This window comes from Chiloscyllium plagiosum, unplaced genomic scaffold (genome assembly GCF_037043375.1).
Source record: "Chiloscyllium plagiosum isolate Xiang-an unplaced genomic scaffold, Cpla_swu_hap1 HiC_scaffold_29, whole genome shotgun sequence".
Taxonomy (NCBI): domain Eukaryota; kingdom Metazoa; phylum Chordata; class Chondrichthyes; order Orectolobiformes; family Hemiscylliidae; genus Chiloscyllium; species Chiloscyllium plagiosum.
The window spans coordinates 70,625,952-70,646,346 of record NW_028270167.1 but is presented as its reverse complement, the minus strand read 5'-3'; the positions used below and the strand labels follow the sequence as shown (position 1 = coordinate 70,646,346).

The window sequence follows — 20,395 nt, the reverse complement described above, 5'->3', positions numbered from 1 at the left end:
CTCCACTGCCCGAAGCAAAGGGAATTCAGCCAAATCCAACTGTTCTGGGGAAAAATCCCATTACCAGACATTTGTGGGAGCAGAATAATTTCAATGGCAGAAAAACATTTGAGACACTCTGTCATTCTACCATTTGTTAAGAGTTCAACTTTGTGTGTCTCACACTTTTCTAGGAAATTACCCAGCCTGACACCTATATCATTGGACACATGACTAAACGCGTTACATTTGAAATTTGCTTTCACCCGGAGGTGTGGGAAAAGCATTAGAGACCCTCGAACATTGGTTAGAACATGAACAAGAGATTCTCAAAGGGCTGTTAAAGTGTGAATTCCCTTCCCCAGAAGTTTGTGATGCCTGGATATTTCCATTTATTAAAAATTGTGTATGTTAAACATTTGACAGACAAACGAATGTCGGTAAATGGCACACAGACAGAAAACTGTTGTTGAGACGATAATCAGAACTTATTCCTTGGTGGAGCAGTGACAAAGTGTCTCATGACAAACTCCTGCTCCTCAGTGCTATGTTCCTATGTTCCATTCAGCTCCTCACAGCTCCTGCAAGGAGCAGATGGGGGCCACTTGCTCCAAATACCTGGTCCACTGCAATACAGGATCTCACTCAATCCCTCGCAACTGTCACACACAGATTGGTATGGATTGGAAAATGTTATTTGGAAATGCAGGCTGGGTTCTAAAGATGTCTCTGGTCTCTTTACAGAGTGCCCCCTCTCTGCAACTTGTGCTTCATTTGTTGGTCTTGGTCTAGACCACGATTCATCATGAATAAAGCCCCATATCTCACTCAGAGATGACTCAAAACTGCTTTGTTCTCTCTGAGTGCAACACTCAATAACAGAACATCCAGGAAAATTACAACCGTTTACTTTGCAATTAAAGAAAATGAGAACATAAGGAACAGTATAAGGTAATTCGGACAGTCAAGCCATTGTATACAATATTGGCTGATCTGCTGTAAACATTAACTCCTCTTTAATGCCCAATTCTTCACACCCCTCAGCTCTCTGACAGGTCACCTATCCATCTACCGCCTCTTTAAATAGTTTCAGTGATGTAGCTCCCTTAACTCTCTAGCCCAGATAATTCCTGACAGTGATTACCCTCTGTGAGAGGACAACACTCCCTGCAAATACGCTATCACCTTTTGATATGAACAAGAGGTGAACATAGGGGCTCAGGAAAGAGTGAATGGCCTTGATATCAAGGCAGTATTTGACTGAGAATGTCATCGGGACCAACTACTTATTTGAGCTGAATGGGAATCAGGGGTAACCTCCCACTGGTTGGGGTCTTTCAGAGCACAGAGGAAGATGTTTGTGGGCGGTGGCAGACTATCCTCTCAATCCCAGATCATCTCTTCAGGAGATCCTCAGGTTAATTTCCTCAGTGCAAACATCTTCAGCTCCTTTGTCGACATCTACGCACCCGCACCCCTGGCACCCCACATCCCTCATGAGATCAGCGGCGGGGTGATCACTGAAGATCACACAATGTTTAGAACATTTTGTACCTCCTCAGCTCCTGAACCAGTCTCTGTGTCCATGTGCAGCAAGACCTGGACAGCATTCAGGTTTGTACTGTTAAAGTGTCGGTAACATTCATGTAACAGCACGGCCAGACACTGCATATTTCCACAGTTAAAAAAGGATCTCATTCAGCATCTCAAGCTGGTTACATCGATATGTAGAAGCCATTCAGCCCATCGAAATGACTGAACAAGAAGAGTGACAGCCCATTCAATCCTGCTGCCTGTTCCCCAGGAATTGAAGTGGTCTGGTCAGTACATTGAGCTGTTAAACAGGAACAGGTAGAGCCCAATCAGACACTTGAACCGATGGAACGAGGAGGAGGCCATTCAGTCACTCAAGATACTTATACATGAACAGGAGAGTGTCATTGATGCTCCAACCTGAATAACCAATGGAGCAGAGAATGCACTCATAGACGGCTTACGATGTTCCTTGTGGCTCCATGACCTGTGCAACATCTGGTACTTTAACGTGGTTTGCCGGTAGTGAGGAAGGAAGCCAGATGTTTTGTGCCAAGTCTCAAAGGGGCATCTTTCATCACCGAGAAAGATGGGCGGCACGGTGGGCGGCACGGTGGCACAGTGGTTAGCACTGCAGCCTCACAGCGCCAGAGACCCGGGTTCAATTCCCGCCTCAGGCGACTGACTGTGTGGAGTTTGCACATTCTCCCCGTGACTGCGTGGGTTTCCTCCGGGTGCTCCGGTTTCCTCCCACAATCCAAAAATGTGCAGGTTAGGTGAATTGGCCACGCTAAATTGCCCGTCGTGTTAGGTAAGGGGCAAATGTAGGGGTATGGGTCTGGGTGGGTTACGCTTCGGCGGGTCGGTGTGGACTTGTTGGGCCGAAGGGCCTGTTTCCACACTGTAGGTAATCTAGGTAATCTAAATCTAATTCAAATCCTGAGAAGACAGACCCGCGAAGGAGACTGAAATATCCTGAAAGTGGTCTTGGGCAGCATTGGTGAGTGGGGAGAATATGTAGAAATGTAAATCTGAATGGAGAGAAAAGGTCATGGAGATTAAGAACAGTCTGGTTTCTCCTCGTGTATTGTTGAGTAAGTTGTGAATAATAATGTGATAGTTATAATTTGAAAGGAATAACATTTTTGACCGTATCTGAAAATGATGACTTCCAAATTCTAAAATTTAAATATGAACAGCAATTCAGTTCAACTCAGTTTAATGGTCAGATGGAATGACTTACCAGGAACACCAACTATACTGAGGATGGGATAGTAACCACCTTGAATAATCCAAAGGATACCTTCGATCCGTGATGCTCATGATATCCAAGGCTGAGAAAGGTAGTAAAGACCCGAGGATAAACTCCTGTGTGGTGTAATGTTCTCAGATTCTGATCCATTATTGGAACATTCCAATCTAATGTTCTCAGATTCTGATCTCTTCTCCCTGTCTCTGGAGCTGCTGATCTCTGTTAGTCCAGTCGATGATGTTCCCACCCATACTGGGGTAACACATTGAATCAAGTCCTTAATTAATAGAAGAGGCAAACCCTCCAATGACACATTTACGATCCACAGAGACGGACATCAATCACAGTCACTGAACAAATAGCTCCAGCCAACGCCTTTCAATTCAATATTTTATTAAAATTCAAAACAATGATTCAAACATTCGCATTCTGGATGGGATATGTGAGGGTGACTTATGGACCAAATCTTGAAGCTGGTAGATGAATTGAGTGTTACCATTTAATCTGCCTTGGATGCAGGAGTAATGCCATAAGTTTATCAGAACGTAAACATGTTTCTCTGTTTATAAATGAAAACATACATTCTGTAACTAGTGATCAAGCATTATAATTTCAATAAAACATTGAGATAATCTTTATAGTTCATGATCGGAGGGGAATGTGTGTCTGAGAAACTTGGAGTTATAACGGACAAATGGCATGGATATGTTAACAGAGAATTGAACGTGACAAATGACATTCAGATTGTTATTCCAATTTCAGAGAGAGGCAGATGAGGCCTGTGCTATCGATGTTATCGATGTTAGTGAACTGTGATGAAGTGTCATTTACTGGACTTCAATTACAGTGTGATTATAGCATTGTGGAGGAGACAGAAAACAGAGAGAATTGTGGGACATGGCAGTTCAGACTGGAGGGAGGGACAATAATATTCATCAGTCAACAGTATTGAATGTTACCCTTTATAACTCATATGAAGAACAGATTCAAAGATACATTTAAAGTGAGGAATGAGGAGTAAAATTTGATTATTGAACACAAAATACAGGAACAAAATGATTTTCTGTCCATACTAAACTATGGAAAGTACAAAGAGATAAGATACACTTATGATGTTGAGCTACATAAATTGAAATGTGTATTACAAAACCAGGGAATTGGTGTGCAATCTTTCTCAGTCATTATTTGGCCCACAGCTGAGATGCTGATTTCCCCTCTGTCAGTGATCCACCTCATTGAGATTCTCTGGCGCAGTATCTCAGTATCGAGCAGGATTCTCAGTTCCTGCTGCTGTTCACCCAGTGTATTTAAATTTAACCACCTTCTAATTGCAAAAACAAAGATCGCCTTTTGGGCTCTGTGTAACTGTCAGCAACTCAGCTCTGTGATATTATTGTAGATAAATGATCTGAGGCCGCAGCCAGTATCCGTGCAGTGCTCACAGGGTATGGTACTAGATAAAGGCCTTGCAATCCGCGAGAATTTCTAAATAAAACTTTCATTTTCTGTCTGTTCCTGTCTATCTCCCCTCATGCTGTCTTCTGATCTATCCAACACACCCTCGTTTAACATTCCTCCAATCATTCCCTGTTTCGAAATTGTGCAGTTGTACAACTTGATGTCCGACTGGGACAACACAACTATTATAGGACAAGTCAAACACAGAACAGCCAGGGAATTCCTCGAGGCGTGGCACTCATCCACAGATTCTATCAACAAACACATCGACCTGGACCCAATATACTGGCCATTGCAGTAGACAGCTGGAACTGACAACCGGAAGCGGCAGAGACAAACCACTACAAATGGCGGACGAAAGATCACAGAAGTGCTTCACAGGAGGCTCTCAAGCACTGAGGATGTCACCGAGACAGGGGACAAAACGTCTGCAACACAAATTCCCAGCTCGGTGAACAGAACCACAACAACGAGCACCCGAGCTACAAATCTTTTCACAAATGTTGTGGCCATTTTGGAGAAATGGATAGAGCAAGGACAGCTCTGATCGTTTGAGGGTCTGGGGTTTCGATGCTTCATTAAGAACAAGGAAGGTACTAAAAGTGGCGGGGGGTGGTGGCATTGTTAATCAAAGACAATATTACGTTGGCAGAAAGGATGTTTCATAAGGACTCGTCTACTGAGTTAGTATGGGACGAGGTTAGAAACAAAAACGGAGAGGTCACACTTTTGACAGTTCTCTATAGCCCTCTGAAAAGTTCCAGAGATGTAGAGTAAGGATTACAAAGCTGAAACTGGATAGGAGCGAAAATAACAGAGTAGTTGCTAGAGAAGACTTTACCTTTCCAAATATTGACTGGAAACGCTACGGTTCAATTACTTTATATTGGCCAGTTTTTGTCCAATATGTGCAGAATGGTTTCCTCACACAGTATGTACATTGGCCAACAAGGTACAAGGCCAAATTGGATTTGGTACTGGGTAATGAACCAGACAAGGTATTAGATTTGGAGGTAAGTGAACACTTGGCTGATAGTGACCACGATTCAGTTATGTTTCCCTTACCGATGGAAAGGGACAGGTCTATACCGCAGGGCAAGTGTTATAGCTGGGGGAAAGGCAATTATGATGCGATTAGGACAGGTTTATAGGATACATAGAATGGGGAAGGCAACTGCAGGGGATGGGCATAATTTAAATGTAGAGCTTTTTCAAACAACAGCTACAGCTATTGTCTTTGATCTATAAGATTATATCTGTCAGGAAAGAAGGTAGTGGTCAAGTGAGAGTGGTTTTTATGAAGAATTTGAATCTCTTGTCAAGAGGAAGAAGGGGGCTTATGTAAAGATGAAACGTGAAGGCTCAGTTCGGATGCTTGAGAGTTACAAGTTATCCTGGAAGGACTTAAAGAAAGAGCTAAGAATAGCCAAGAGAGAGCATGAGAAGTCTTTGGCAAGTAGGATCCAGGAAAACCCTCAAGCTTTCTATCAGTGTGTCACGAATAAAAGAATGACCAAATTAAGATTAGGGCCAATCAAGGAGAGTAGTGTGAAGTTGTCTATGTAGTCCAAGGAGATAGCACAGGCACTGAAAAATATTTGAATCAATATTCACAAGGGAAAGACAATGCTGTCGATGCCTATATGAAGTACAGGCTATTAGACTAGATGGGATTGAGGTTCGTAAGGTGGAAATGTGAGCAAACTCTAGACAGTGTGAAAAGAGATAAGTCACCTTGGCCATATGGAATTAATCCTAGGATTCTCTGAGACGTTAGAGAGGAGATTTCACAACCATTGTTTCTAATCTTTACATTGCCATTGTCGACAGGAATAGTGCCAGAAGACTGGACAATAGCAAATGTTGTCCCTTTGTTCAAGAAATTGAGAAGAGACAACCCTGGTAATTATATACCAGGCTTACTTTGGATATGGGTAAAGTGTTGGAAAGGAGTATAAGAGATAGGATTTATTATCATCTAGAAAAGAATAATTTGATTAGGTATAGTCAACACGGTTTTGTGCAGGGTATGTCATGCCTCACAAATCTTAATGAGTTCATTGAGAAGGTGACCAAACAGGTGGATGAGGATAAAGTGGGGTATAAGGATTTCAGTAAAACATTTGATAAGTACCCCATGTTAGGCTATTGCAGAAAATATGGCGAGTGTGGTGTTGGAAAAGCAGAACAGATGAGGCAGCGTCCAAGTAGTAGGAGAATCGATGTTTCATTTGTAAGCCCTTCATCAGGAATCAGTGTTCTGGTCTCCAGCATCTGCAGTCTTCACTTTCTCTTAGCTCCTCGAATGCTGCCTGACCTGCTGTGCTTTTCCAGCACCACACTTTCGACTCTGATCTCAAACATCTGTAGTCCTTACCTTCTCCCAGAAAATACGGGGACGTGGAATTACATAGAACATAGAACAATACAGCACACGATATTGTGCCAAACATTTGTCCGAGCTTAAGCACCTATCCATGTACTTATCTAATTGCCGCTGAAAGGTCACCAATGATTCTGACTCCGCCACTCTCACAGGCAGCGCATTCCATGCCCCCACCACTCTCTGGGTAAAGAACCTACCCCTGACATCCTCCCTATATCTTCCACCCTTCACCTTAAATTGATTTCCCCTTGTAACACTCTGTTGTACCTGGGGATAAAGCCTCTGACTGTCTACTCTATCTATTCCCCGATCATCTTATAAACCTTTATCAAGTCACCCCTCATCCTTCGCCGTTCCAATGAGAAAAGGCCTAGCACTCTCAACTTATCTTCGCACGACCTATTCTCCATTCCAGGCAACATCCTGGTAAATCTCCTCTGCACCCTCTACAAAGCTTCCACATCTTTCCTAAAATGAGGCGACCAGAACTGCACACAGTACTCCAAATGTGGCCTTACGAAAGTCCTGTACAGCTGCAACATCACCTCACGACTCTTGAATTCAATCCCTCTGCTAATGAACGCAAATGCACCATAGGCCTTCTTACAAGCTCTATCCACCTGAGTAGCAACTTTCAAAGATCTATGAACATAGACCCCAAGATCTCTCTGCTCCTCCACCTTACAAAGAACCCTACCATTAACCCTGTATTCCGCATTCTTATTTGTCCTTCCAAAATGGACAACCTCACACTTGGCAGGGTTGAACTCCATCTGCCACTCCTCAGCCCAGCTCTGCATCATATCTAAGTCCATTTGCAGCCGACAACAGTCCTCCTCACTATCCACAACTCCACCAATCTTAGTATCGTCTGCAAATTTACTGACCCACCCTTCGACTCCCTCTTCCAAGTCATTATTAAAAATTACAAACAGCAGAGGACCCAGAACTGATCCCTGCGGAACTCCACTTGTAACTGAGCTCCAGGATGAATATTTACTATCTACCACCACTCTCTGACTTCGACCGGTTAGCCAGTTTTCTATCCAACTGGCCAAATTTCTCTCTATCCCATGCCTCCTGATTTTCCGCATAAGCCTACCATGGGGAATCTTATCAAATGCCTTACTAAAATCCATGTACATTACATCCACTGCTTTATCCTCATCCACATGCTTGGCCACCTCCTCAAAGAATTCAATAAGACTTGTAAGGCAAGACCTACCCCTCACAAATCCGTGCTGGCTGTCCCTAATCAAGCAGTGTCTTTCCAGATACTCATAAATCCTATCCCTCAGTACCCTTTCCATTACTTTGCCTACCACCGAAGTAAGACTACCTGGCCTGTTATTCCCGGGGTTATCCCTATTCCCTTTTTTGAACAGGGGCACAACATTCGCCACTCTCCAGTCTTTGGCACCACCCCCGTTGACAGTGAAGGCGAAAAGATTATTTCCAACGGTTCTGCAATTTCCTCTCTTGCTTCCCACATAATCCTAGGATATATCCCGTCAGGCCCAGGGGACTTGTCTATCCTCAAGTTTTTCAAAATGCCGAACACACCTTCCTTCCTAACAAGTACCTCCTCGAGCTTACCAACCCATTTTCATACTCTCCTCTTCAACAATACGGTCCCTCTCATTTGTAAATACTGAAGAGAAGTACACATTCAAGACCACTCCTATCTCTTCCGACTCAATACACAGTCTCCCACTACTGTCCTTGATCGGACCTACCCTCGTTCTCGTCATTCTCATGTTTCTCACATACACATAAAATGCCTTGGGGTTATCCTTGATCCTACCCGCCAAAGATTTTTCATGCCCTCTCTTAGCTCTCCAAATCTCTTTCTTCAGCTCCCTCCTGGCTTTCCTGTATCCCTCCAACGCTCTGTCTGAACCTTGTTTCCTCAACCTTATGTAAGCCTCCTTCTTCCTCCTTACAAGACATTCAACCTCCCTCGTTAACCAAGGTCCCCTCACACAACCATCTCTTTCCTGCCTGACAGGTCCATACATATCTAGGGCACGTCGTATCTGTTCCTTGAAAAAGATCCACATTTCAACGACATCCTTCCCTGACAGCCTATGCTCCCAATTTATGCTCCTCAGATCCTGTCTTGCAGCATCGTATTTACCCTTTCCCCAATTGTAAAACCGGCCCTGTTGCACGCACTTATCTCTCTCCATAACCAAGGTGAAAGTCACAGAATTGTGGTCACCATCACCAAAATGCTCACCCACTAACAAGCCCATCACTTATCCCGGTTCGATACCAAGTACCAAATCCAATATGTCCTCCCCTCTGGTCGGACAATCTACATACTGTGTTAGAAAAGCTTCCTGGACACACTGCACAAACACCGCCCCGTTCAATCTACTTGATCTAAAGAGCTTCCAATCAATATTTGGGAAGTTGAATTTTCCCAAGACCACTACCCTGTGGCTTCTGCACCTTTACAAAATTTGTTTCCCAATCTGTTTCTCCACATCTCTGCTGCTATTGGGGGGCCTATAGTAAACACCCAACAAGGTGACTGCTCCATTCTTATTTCTGACTTCAGCCCATACTACCTCCAAAGGCAGATCCCCCTCGAACTGCCTTTCTGCAGCCGTTATACCATTTCTAATTAGCAACGTCACCCCCTCCTTTTTTACCACCTCCCCTAATCTTACTGAAACATCTGTAACCAGGAACCTCCAACAACCATTCCTGTCCCTCTTCTATCTACGTTTCCGTGATGGCCACCACATCATAGTCCCAAGTACCGATCCACGCCTTAAGTTCACCCACTTTATTTCTGATACTCCTTGCGTTGAAGTATACACACTTGAGCCCATCTCTGTGTCTGCAAGTATTCCCTGTCAGTGCTACCTTCTCCACAGCCTCCCTTCATTCTTGGACATCCTGAAAAACAGCTAACCTCCTTGCTGGACTACAAGTCCTGATCCAATCCCCCTGCCAAATTAGTTTAAACCCCACTGAAGAGTGCTAGCAAACCTACCTCCCACGCTATTGGTGCCCTTCTGGTTCAGGTGCAACCCGTCCTGCTTGTACAGGTCCCACCTTCCCCAGAATGCAGTCCAATTGTCCAAATTCCTGAAGCCCTCCCTCCGACACCATCTTTGCAGCCACGTGTTCAACTGCACTCTCTCCCTATTCCTTACCTCAGTGTCACGTGGCACCGGCAACAACCCAGAGATGACGACTCTGTCCATTGGAATTGAGGGTGAATTAGCGGTTTGGATCAGAAATTGGCTAGCTGAAAAGAGACAGAGTGTTGTAGTTGATAGGGACTGTTCACCCTCGAGTTCAGTTGCTCGTGGTATACTGCAAAAAACTATTTGGGGGCGACTATTGTTTGTCTTTTTGAAAATGACCATAATGAGGGAATGGAAGGATGAGTTTGTAAACTTACGGTTCGCAGTAAGGTCAGTGGAGCTGTGGGCAGTGCTGAAGGATGTTTCAGGTACTGAGCTGTAATGTTCTATGTTCATGTACCTACAAGGGGCTGAATAGCTTCCTTCTGTGATGTAACAATTCTGAGGTAGTCTGACCCACAATAAAAGCTTTAGGTGCCTGGAGAGACAAGCTGGTCCAGTCAAGGACACCCACTGCACAAACATCCATCATCTCTTCCTGTTCTCTGATATGCAGCGGCCTCAAAAATATCTGTCCAAACAAAATAGATTGATTAAAATTCAAGCAGTCAGGAGGACGTTCACCCAAGGGGATTGCCATCAGATGATTTAATGAATAATGAGACTTCAGAATAATACAAATAATAAAATAATATCACAGCAGCATAACAATTGGCAGCAGAGAAAAACTTACAGTTGCAAATAGTTCCAAGTTCAACATTGTGTTCAGCTTTTGTCACCTTGCTATAGGAAGGATGGTATTAAACTGGAACTTTACAGCGACTTTGCCAGGACTCAAGGGTCTGAGTCATAGGGAGAGGCTGGATAAGCTGGGACATTTCTCTTTCGAGCGCAGGAGACTGAGGGGGGCATGAAGTGCTTCGAGAGGCCAGTCATAGCCCACATCAGTTCCAGTCTCCCAGCCTGCCTCGATCTCCTACAATTTTCCTACCAGTGGAATGAGTCCATAGCGGATGCCATATCCCTGGAACTTCTGGATAACAAGGACACCCACGTCAGATTCCTGCTCAGTGACTATAGGTTCACCTTCAACACCATTATTCCCTTCAGACTGGTCACAAAACTCCCTGACCTTAGTCTTGGCTCCGCCCTCTGAAATTGGATCCTCAGCTTTCTGACCCACAGTGCACAATCAGTGAAAATAGTTAAGTGTGTCTCTTCCATGATAACATTCAACACTGAAATCCCAAAGGATGTCTCCTCCGCCCCCTACTATACTCCCTGTACACCTACGACTGTATTGCCAAATTTTGAACGAATGCCATCTACATGTTCACTGATGACACCATCATAGTAGGACACATATTAAATGATGGCAAGTCAAAATACAGAAGGGAAATAGAGGGTTTTGTGATGTGCTGCACTGAGACCAATCTCTTTTTCAACATTGGCAGAACTAACCAACTGATCAATGACTTCAGAAAGAAAGGAGGAGAACATGCCCCCATCTTCATCAATGGAACTGAAGTTGAAATGGTGGACAGCATTAAGTTCCTCGGAGTGACGATAACTGACATCCTGTCCTGGACTTCCCAGTTAGTTGTGACAGTCGAGATGGCACAACAACGCCTCTTCATTCTCCCGCAGCTCAGGACATTTGGCATGCCCTCAAGGATCCTCACCAATTTCTACAAATACACCACCGAGAGCAAACCATCCGGGTGCATAATGGCCTGGTGAGGCTACAGCCCAGCCCAGAACAGAACGAGAAATGACAGAATTTTGTGTGCACAGCCCATGCCATGAAGGAAGCCAGCTTCCCATCCATTGAATCCATTTACTCGGCTCGTTGCCGCGGAAAGACTGGCAACCAAAAACCCATCGCACTCTGTATCACCTACCATCTCTTCCATCAGGCAGACTGTACAGAAGCAGGGAGAGTACCAAAGGATCTTCCTCAAATCTGGCTTTGACATGAGAGGCAATGGTTTCCTTAATCCTCAGCTCAGATCAGAAGAGAGTCGCTGCTCCCAGTTACCTGGAGCTATGGGGTGGTGAGTACCTCCTGGTTTTCACCTGGTGGAAGGTTGTCTTTACCGGTCACCTCAGAGGGTTCGTCGTTTCCTGTTTGGGAGGTTCTGCCCTCCTTTCTCCCCGCAGCGCGCTGTTTCTCCTGATGATCACCCTCTCTGAGCCCATCTTTGATTAGCTTAGATTACTTAGTGTGGAAACAGGCCCTTCAGCCCAACAAGTCCACACAGACCTGCCGAAGCGCAACCCACCCAGATCCATTCCCCTACATTTACCCCTTCATCTAACACTACGGGTAATTTAGCATGGCCAATTCACCTAACTTGCACATTTTTGAATTGCTCAATTAATATGCTGATTTATTTCTGACATTTTGATGTGAAGTACATCTGGCCCATCAGACTTAGCAATGATCCATCTAGCTTCACTTTCAAGTACTATCTTGTTGCTGATATCCATTGACTTTATGTCTTTAGTTCCACGAGACCCATGTGACCACTTGCTATACCTCAGAGATTTCCTGGAGTTTTCTCCATGAAGACAGGTGTGAAGTAACTGGTTTATTTATCTGCCCTTGTCCTTTTTCACCACAATAAATTCTCTAATACCTTACAAATTTCCTCATTTGACCTTGCTTTTGTTTCCTTTAGTATATAGATCGTAGATGTAAGCAGTCTTTGTGTTTCCTGTTTGTTTGTATTCATGTTCTTTTTGATTTCCTTAACACTTCCTCCGTCCTTATTTTCAGAAACGTAAATCTGTCAGAATGTTCAGGTTTCCACAATATCTGGAATTCTCCTGAAATTGCTCCATTTGATTTACTGCAATCTTTACTTTCTTTCATTAACCATCATTGAGTCACCTTCCCTTTCTTTGATGTTTGTAACTTAGTGATATGTATGTATTTTTCAGACATTGCAGTATTTCTATCAATAACAGCCATTATTTGGCTCACACTAAATGTTATATTGTATTTTTACAATTCACTTGACCCTCTCATCCCCGTGCTTCCATGATATTTGAGTGTAATGTTCAAAAATTGTATATTGCTTGCAGCCGCCGTGTAAAATGCAGCATATTAATGTCACGATTCCTCAAAAGCTACGTAAGAGCAAGATTATTAATTAGCCCTTGTGACCACACAACACCACGCCCGAAATTACCTGCTCTCTAGTTTGATCAACAACATACTCTTCAATCTACCTCATTTACTTTTCACAGCATGAGCAATATTTAGTTAACGCAGTTTAGATGCAATTTTAGATCATCCAGTACTACGGCAGCACCGATAATATTTGTATATCTAATACTAGAGCATAGGATGCACAATCTTTGCACATCAGTTTTGGTTTAGATATGTAAGGCACCAATGTGTGTTCCTCCTTGTTGTTTACAAGATCGACGCAAACTGATTCTGAAGAAGCTGAGGGATGTGGTCCGTGCTGTTATTAGTGATAGACGTGGACAAGACATTTGGGAGGCTCACCCCGATGCTGAGAGGATCCGAAGAAATACCCATCAATACAGGACATGCATCAATAACCTTCCGCACTCTGCCAGGGCAAGTGTTTCCGTATTGTCTCTAGTCCCTCACACTCACTGTGTTTCTGCTATATTCCTGATGAAGAGCTTTTGCCCGAAACGTCGATTTTCCTGCTCCTAGGATGCTGCCTGCTGTGCTTTTCCTGCAACACTTTCATGTAAATCTTGTTTCCAGCATCTACAGTCCTCACTTTTGCCATATCTATTATACCACCTAGCCCTGAACAAGGCGCTTGCTCCGCTACTCTCACTATTGCATGCAACACTCTCTTTCCTTCACTCTTTGTGTCACTGAACGCAAATTGAGTTTGAATTTACTGTTTTGCCAACATCGAACCAGTAAGGCGATATAAAACGCAGACATCTTGAAAATTGGAGAAAGAGCAGATGCCATCGAGACGGAAGAAGCATGTGGATCAATCATCTTGCTCTGCAAGACATTAGGAAATACTCACTATCAAAGATATTTTTTCATATGGAACATATTCACAGTAAACAGAAATATGACGACACAGGGAATTCAACAGCCAAGAGTGACGTCACATTGGACAGCAGTGGCTGTGTGGTTTTGAAATTAAGTTGATGTAAACTTCATAAATGTATTATTGAAACAGCATATAGTTTATGAGTTGGAGGCAGATAATACTCAGTTGTGAGGGGGCTAAATTTGTGAGTAGTTGTTGTGTAATGTTCACTTTTAGAGTTTAAAAAATAAATTCACATTATTTTCTTTAACTAATGAAATTTAAGAGTTCTCTGTCACTCATATTCTAATAGACTACGAGGTGAGATGAACTTTCCTGGGTGTTTGGTATAATTAACAGAGGGTTTCACCGCCATGTCTTAACAGTTGCAAAGATCAACAGAGAGCAACGAGAAAAGAAATAAAGATTGAGAAGATTAAATATGAGGGTAACTGAGCCAATCATGTAAAGAAAGACTGTAAAAGCTTCTTTCGATATATAAAAGGCAAATGAGAGGCAAGCATTGGCATTTGATCGCAAGAAATTGACACAAGAGAGATAGTAGTGTGGAACAAGGAAATGGTTGAGGAGCTGAATAATTACTTGGTGTCAGTATTCACGGTGGAAGATACGAATAATATCCCAAAAATTGAAAAGAGTGAATGGACAGAGGTAGGCATAGTGGCCATCACCAAGGAGAAAGTACTGGAAATGAAAACTGAATGGCCTTGAAGGTAAGTGAATCACCTGGACCAGATGGACTCCAATCCAGAGTTCTAAGGCAGATAGCTGATAACACAGTGACGGCATTGGTAGTGATTTTTCAGGAGTTGCGCGAATCAGGGAGATTCCCAGAGGACTGGAAAATCGCTAACGTGATACACCTGTTTAAAAAGGGAGTAAAGCAAAATACGTAAACTTACAGACTGACTAATCTAAACTTGGCTGTGCGTAAGATCCTGGAATCCATTGTGAAGTATGAGATTTCTGAATACTTGGAGGTGGATGGTAAAGTAGGACAAAGTTAGTATGGTTTCATCAAGGGGAGGTCATGCCTGGAAAATCTGATAGAAAACCTTGGGGACGTAATGAGCAGCTTCAAACAGGAAAGTCAATGGACGTCATCCACCTGGACTTCCATAAGGTCTTTGACAATGTGCCGACAGGAGGCTACTGAGTCAGGCAAGGGGCATTGTGTTAGAGGAGAAAGTTAGGACTGCAGATGCTGGAGATCAGAGCTGAAAATGTCGATTTTCGGGCACGAAATGTCGATTCTCTTGTTCCTTGGATGCTGCCTGATCTGCTGCGCTTTTCCAGCAACACATTTTCAGCATTGTGTTAGAGGCAAGGTGCCAGCATGGGTAGACGTTTGGCTGTCTGGCAGGAAGCAAACAATGCCGATAAAAGTATCCTTCTCAGGTTGACAGTCGGTGACAAGTGGTGTTCCATAAGTCTCAGTGTTGGAACCATAAGTTTATGCATTAACGATCCAGATGAAGGAACTGAAGGCATTCTGGCTACATTTGAAGATGATAGGTATAGGGACAGGTAATGTCGAAGAGGCAGGAAGGATTTGGACAGGTTAGGATAATGGGCCAAGAAGTGGTGGGTGGAGTACAAAGTGGGGAATTGTGAGAACATGCACTTTGGTCGGAAGAATACAAACATGGACTTCTTTCTAAATGTGGAGAAAATTCAGATATCTGGAGTGCAAGGAGACTGGGAGTTCTACACCAGGATTCACTCAACGTAAACGTGCAGGTTGAGTCAGTAGTTAGGAAGGCAAATGCAATGATGGCATTTATTTGAAAGGATTTGAATGTAAAAGCAGGGACGTACTTCTGAGGCTCTATAAGGCTCTTGTCAGACCATATTTGGAGTATTGTGCGCTGTTTTGAGCCCCATATTTCAGGAAGGATGTGCTGGCCTTGGAATTGGTTCAAAGGAGGTTCACGAGAATAGTCCCAGGACTGAAAAGCTTAACATATGAGAACGTTTGAGGACTCTGGGTCTGTTCTTGATGGAGTTCAGAAGGATGAGGGGGGGAACCAATTGAAACATACAGAATACTGAATGGTCTGGACAGTGTGGATGTTGAGAAGACTTCCATTGGTAGGAGACTCTAACACCCAAGGACAAGCCTTAGAGTAAAGGGAAAACCTTTTAAAATTGAGATAAGGAGAAACGTCTTCAGCCAGAGAGTGGAGAATCTATGGAATTCATTTTCACAGAAGGCAGTGGATGTTAGGTCATTGAGTATATTTAAGACAGAGATAGATAGGTTCTTGAGTATCAAAGGGATCAAAGGGATCAAGGGTTACAGGGAGAAAGCAGGAGAATGTGGTTGAGAAACTTGTCAGCAATAATTGAATGGTGGATCGGACAAGTTGGGCTGATTGGTCTAATTTCAGTTCCTACGGCCGATGGTCGTAAGCCGCAGTAGATTGCTTCCTCTCTATCACTTTGACCCTCCTGATAGCAAAGTGCGAGAGTAAAAAATCCCTGAGTCATCTTTACCAAACATGGAGGATTCCTGTTGAAGATTCATGGGAATCGCTCCACTGCTTGAAGTAAAGGAAATTCTGCCAAATCCAACTGTTTCAGGAAGAAGTCTCATACCTGCAGTTTGTTTGAGTAGAATAATATCACAGACAGAATAGAAGTTGGGACACATCATCACTTTTCCATTTGATATAAGTTCAACTACTATGAAACTCTGGAAACCTTTCCTTATTCTTTTTCGTCTTAAGACATGCGCATTTGTGTATGTGTCTGTATGTGTGTGACTCTGTGTCTCACATTTTTCGGGAAAATGAATTAGGTTACACATCAAATCTGTTATAACCAGTGGAGAAGTGGGGCTGGTAAAGGAAACAGTGACCTTCCAACTGTGGTCGGAGCAGGAATGAGTAATTCTCACGGAGCTGTTCAAATGGGAATGCTCTTTCCCCGTAGTTTCATCCCAAAATCGTAGCTCATCACCACCACTTCCAGTGTAATTACACATGGTCCATAAATATTGGCCTATCAACAGCTGCCACATTCCATGAACAAATCAAAAATGATAAACTACAGCAGAATTAATTGGATAGGAACAAGACTGATAGATAAATGTCTGTTGCCTTCCAGAATTGTGCTGTGTGTACTTTGACTTTGTGCAGTTTCCTAGTATTTATTCAAAGTTGAGTTTATTCAACATTTGACAGACATGTGAATGGAGGGAAATTGTGGACAGACAGAAAAGTGCTGCGGAGACCACACTCAGATCATCCATGAACTTACTGTCTGGTCGAGCAATCACAAAGTGTCTAATGACCCACTCCTGCTACAACCACCTGAACAGGAGCAGCTAGCGAGAACTTGCTCCAAATACCTGGTCCGCAGTAACACAGGATATCATTCAGTCATTAACACTGAGTGGTTTGGTGTGGGTTGGAAAATGTGATGGGAAATCCAGGCTGGTTACAACAGAGTCCTCCCATCTCTTCACAGATTGTCTCCTCACTGCAACTGGGGTTTCATTTGTTGGTCATGCTGTAGACCCAGACTCACTGTAAATATTTGGCCCACATCTCCCCCAGAGATGGCTCACAGAATACATGTCTCTTACTGACATTGCTGACATTCACTACCCTCAATGAGAAGAAAACACTCTCCAGACAGACACCATACTATTAACATTAACAAAAGGGGTTAACTGATTTGCTCAGGTATGAGGGATTGAGCCGGATATCAAGGCAGGATTTGATTGAAGATATTATCCTCAGTGGCACTTAAATATCCAGAATCATGCATCCCGATAAAATAAAAAAAAAAACAAGCAATGGCATTTATCACCTTCTCAGTGTCTGTGTAGAACATAACAAGTGATTGTCCATCACCATCAAGTTTCAATGCAATGACCTCTTATTCTCTGGCAGTGCTACAGATTAACCTTCGCTCACTCCTCTTTTACCATCAGCCCAGGAATTACTCTGGTGGAATTCCTTTACACTGTCTCTGTTGCAATGAGATCATTCCTTTTAAAGGACAGAATATCTATCCACATTATTAGATTAGATTAGATTACTTACAGTGTGGAAACAGGCCCTTCGGCCCAACAAGTCCACATCGACCCGCCGAAGCGTAACCCACCCATACCCCTACATTTACCCCTTTACCTAACACTACGGGCAATTTAGCATGGCCAATTCACCTGATTTGCACATCTTTGGACTGTGGGAGGAAACCGGAGCCCCCGGAGGAAACCCACGCAGACACGGGGAGAACATGCAAACTCCACACAGTCAGTCGCCTGAGTCGGGAATTGAACCCGGGTCTCTGGCGCTGCGAGGCAGCAGTGCTAACCACTGTGCCACCGTGCCGCCCCGCATTTGGGGACATCGCAGGCGTCAGCACATCCGAAGTGCAATGGGATAGCCTCGTCCTGGGAGAACCACCTTGGTGATCATGGTATCTCCCCTGCCAGGTATCCCAAATACTGCCTCAACAACAATCTCAGCGATGATCATAATAATTCCTTCCCCTCACTTACCGGTCTCCATTTCTTTATTATGATGTAAAAACCCATTCCTTCTCTATGCACAGCCACTGACGTGGAATTGAAAAGTTTCTTACATCGGTATGTCAACATCAGTAAAACCAGCACCAGACGTGCCCGTGGAGATGACCATCACTCTTAGGGAGAGACTCAGTCAGAAAGATTGCACTTGCAATAGGGAATGGTCACCTAGCTGAATGGAAATGAAGTGTAGTAATAAGGAAAGCAGGCACAGGAAGGGAGCTAACTTTACTTTTGTACTTCCCTCACGGGATCTGGCAGCCCTGGCCAGGCCAGCATGTTATACGGATCTTGAACTGAGTGACTGAATGAGCTATTCCACAGGACAGTAAAGAGTAAAACACATTGCTGGGTGTTTGCACAGACCTGACTGGGGAAGGATAACCCATTGATTTCTTTGAAGAACATGAAGTAAACAGATGGGCTTTCTCTCACAAATGATGATAGTTTCATTTCAATTGCACCAATGTCCTTCATGAGATATCAACAGATTATTATTCTGTGCCTCTAGATTATATGCAATGACTTAAGCAGCATGCAGTGCCTGTCTGTCTGACGGATTCTGTGCAGTGAACAAGTTCAACATACTCAAGAGCAATTATCCTGTAATTAACATGTGGTTAGAAGGGACCAGATTTAACAAAGGTACAATTGATGGTTTATTCAGAAGGTGCACTGAGGCTGAGGAGGAGATGGAGATATCATGATGGTGGGATTGGACATTATTGGTGAATGGGGAGGATATGGATATGTACATCTGTGCAGGGCTAGAAGGATTATGGAGTTTGAGATCAGTCTGGTTCTTCCGTGCATATTGATGAGTAATCTGTCATGAGTAATTTGCTCGCTATAATTTGGGTGAACTAGAATATTTCATTGGAATTGAAAATGTTGATGTCCACCTTTCTAAATTTTAAATAATATGAGCCGCAATTCAGTTTAACCTGGCTTAATGAACAGATAGAATGACTTACCAGGAACACCAACTATAGCGAGGACGGGATAGTAACCAGCTTGAACAACCAGCAGAACATGATAGATCCACCATGTTAATGATATTCCAGGTTGGGAAATCCAGTAAATACCATCCGATAAACTCCTGTCCATTGTTAGAACATTCCAGTCTAATGTTCTCAGATTTTGATCCATTGTTGGAACATTCGAGTCTCATGTTCTCGGATTCTGATCCATTGATGGAACATTCCAGTCTAATGTTCTCAGATTCTGATAGATTGTTAGAACATGCCAGTCTTATGTTCTGAGATTATGATCTCTCCACTCCCTCTCCCTGGAGCAGCTGATCCTTGTTAGTGCTGTCAGTGAGCTCCTGCTCCTACTATGAGATAACACATTGAACCGAAACCTTAATTAATAGGATTCCCGTGACACATTTAGGATCCACGGAGACTGGCATCAATAACATTCACTGAACTAATAGCTGCAGTTAACCCGTTTCAATTGAATACTATCTTATTAAAATTCAAAATAATGATTAATATTTACACATTCTGATAGGGATATGTGAAAGTGACTGAGGGAACGAATGTTGGGGCTGGTAGGTCAATTCAATTCAATCTGCCTTGGATATGGGAGTAATGCTGGAGATTTATCGGAACATGAATATGCTTCCATGTTTATTAATGTTTATAAAACCTGTAACTGCTGCTCAGGCTTTACAATATCAATAAAATATTGAGAGAACTTCTATCATCCATGATCTTGAAGAAAATGTCCCTTAGACTATGTGCGTTTACAACAGACAACAGCATTATGTTCACAGAGAATTGTACCGAAGAAACAGTGGGGACTGCAGATGCTGGAGAATTCAGTGTAGATAAAGTGTGGTGGTGGAAAAGGCACGGCTGGTCAGCCAACAACCGAGGAGCAAATCAGTCAACGTTTCAGTCAGGACCCTTCTTCATGACTGGGGAAGGGGAAGAGGGCTGAGAGAAAACGGGTGGTGAGGTGAGGCTGTAGAAAGGTAGGAGATACGTGGATGAAGGTGGGAGGTGATAGTGATAGGTCGAGGGGAGTGTGGAGCGGTCGGTGGGAAGGAACATGAACAGATAGGTCCCCGAGAGGGCGGAC

General features: G+C 43.4%; 2 pseudogenes; both read right to left on the bottom strand.

Annotated features, from left to right (window-relative positions):
* Positions 1 to 19,498, bottom strand: part of LOC148142376 (putative G protein-coupled receptor 139) — a 56,249-nt pseudogene extending 36,751 nt beyond the window's left edge.
* On the bottom strand, positions 18,064 to 18,218 carry LOC148142377 (U1 spliceosomal RNA; annotated as a pseudogene).
* Positions 19,499 to 20,395: the final 897 nt, after the last annotated feature.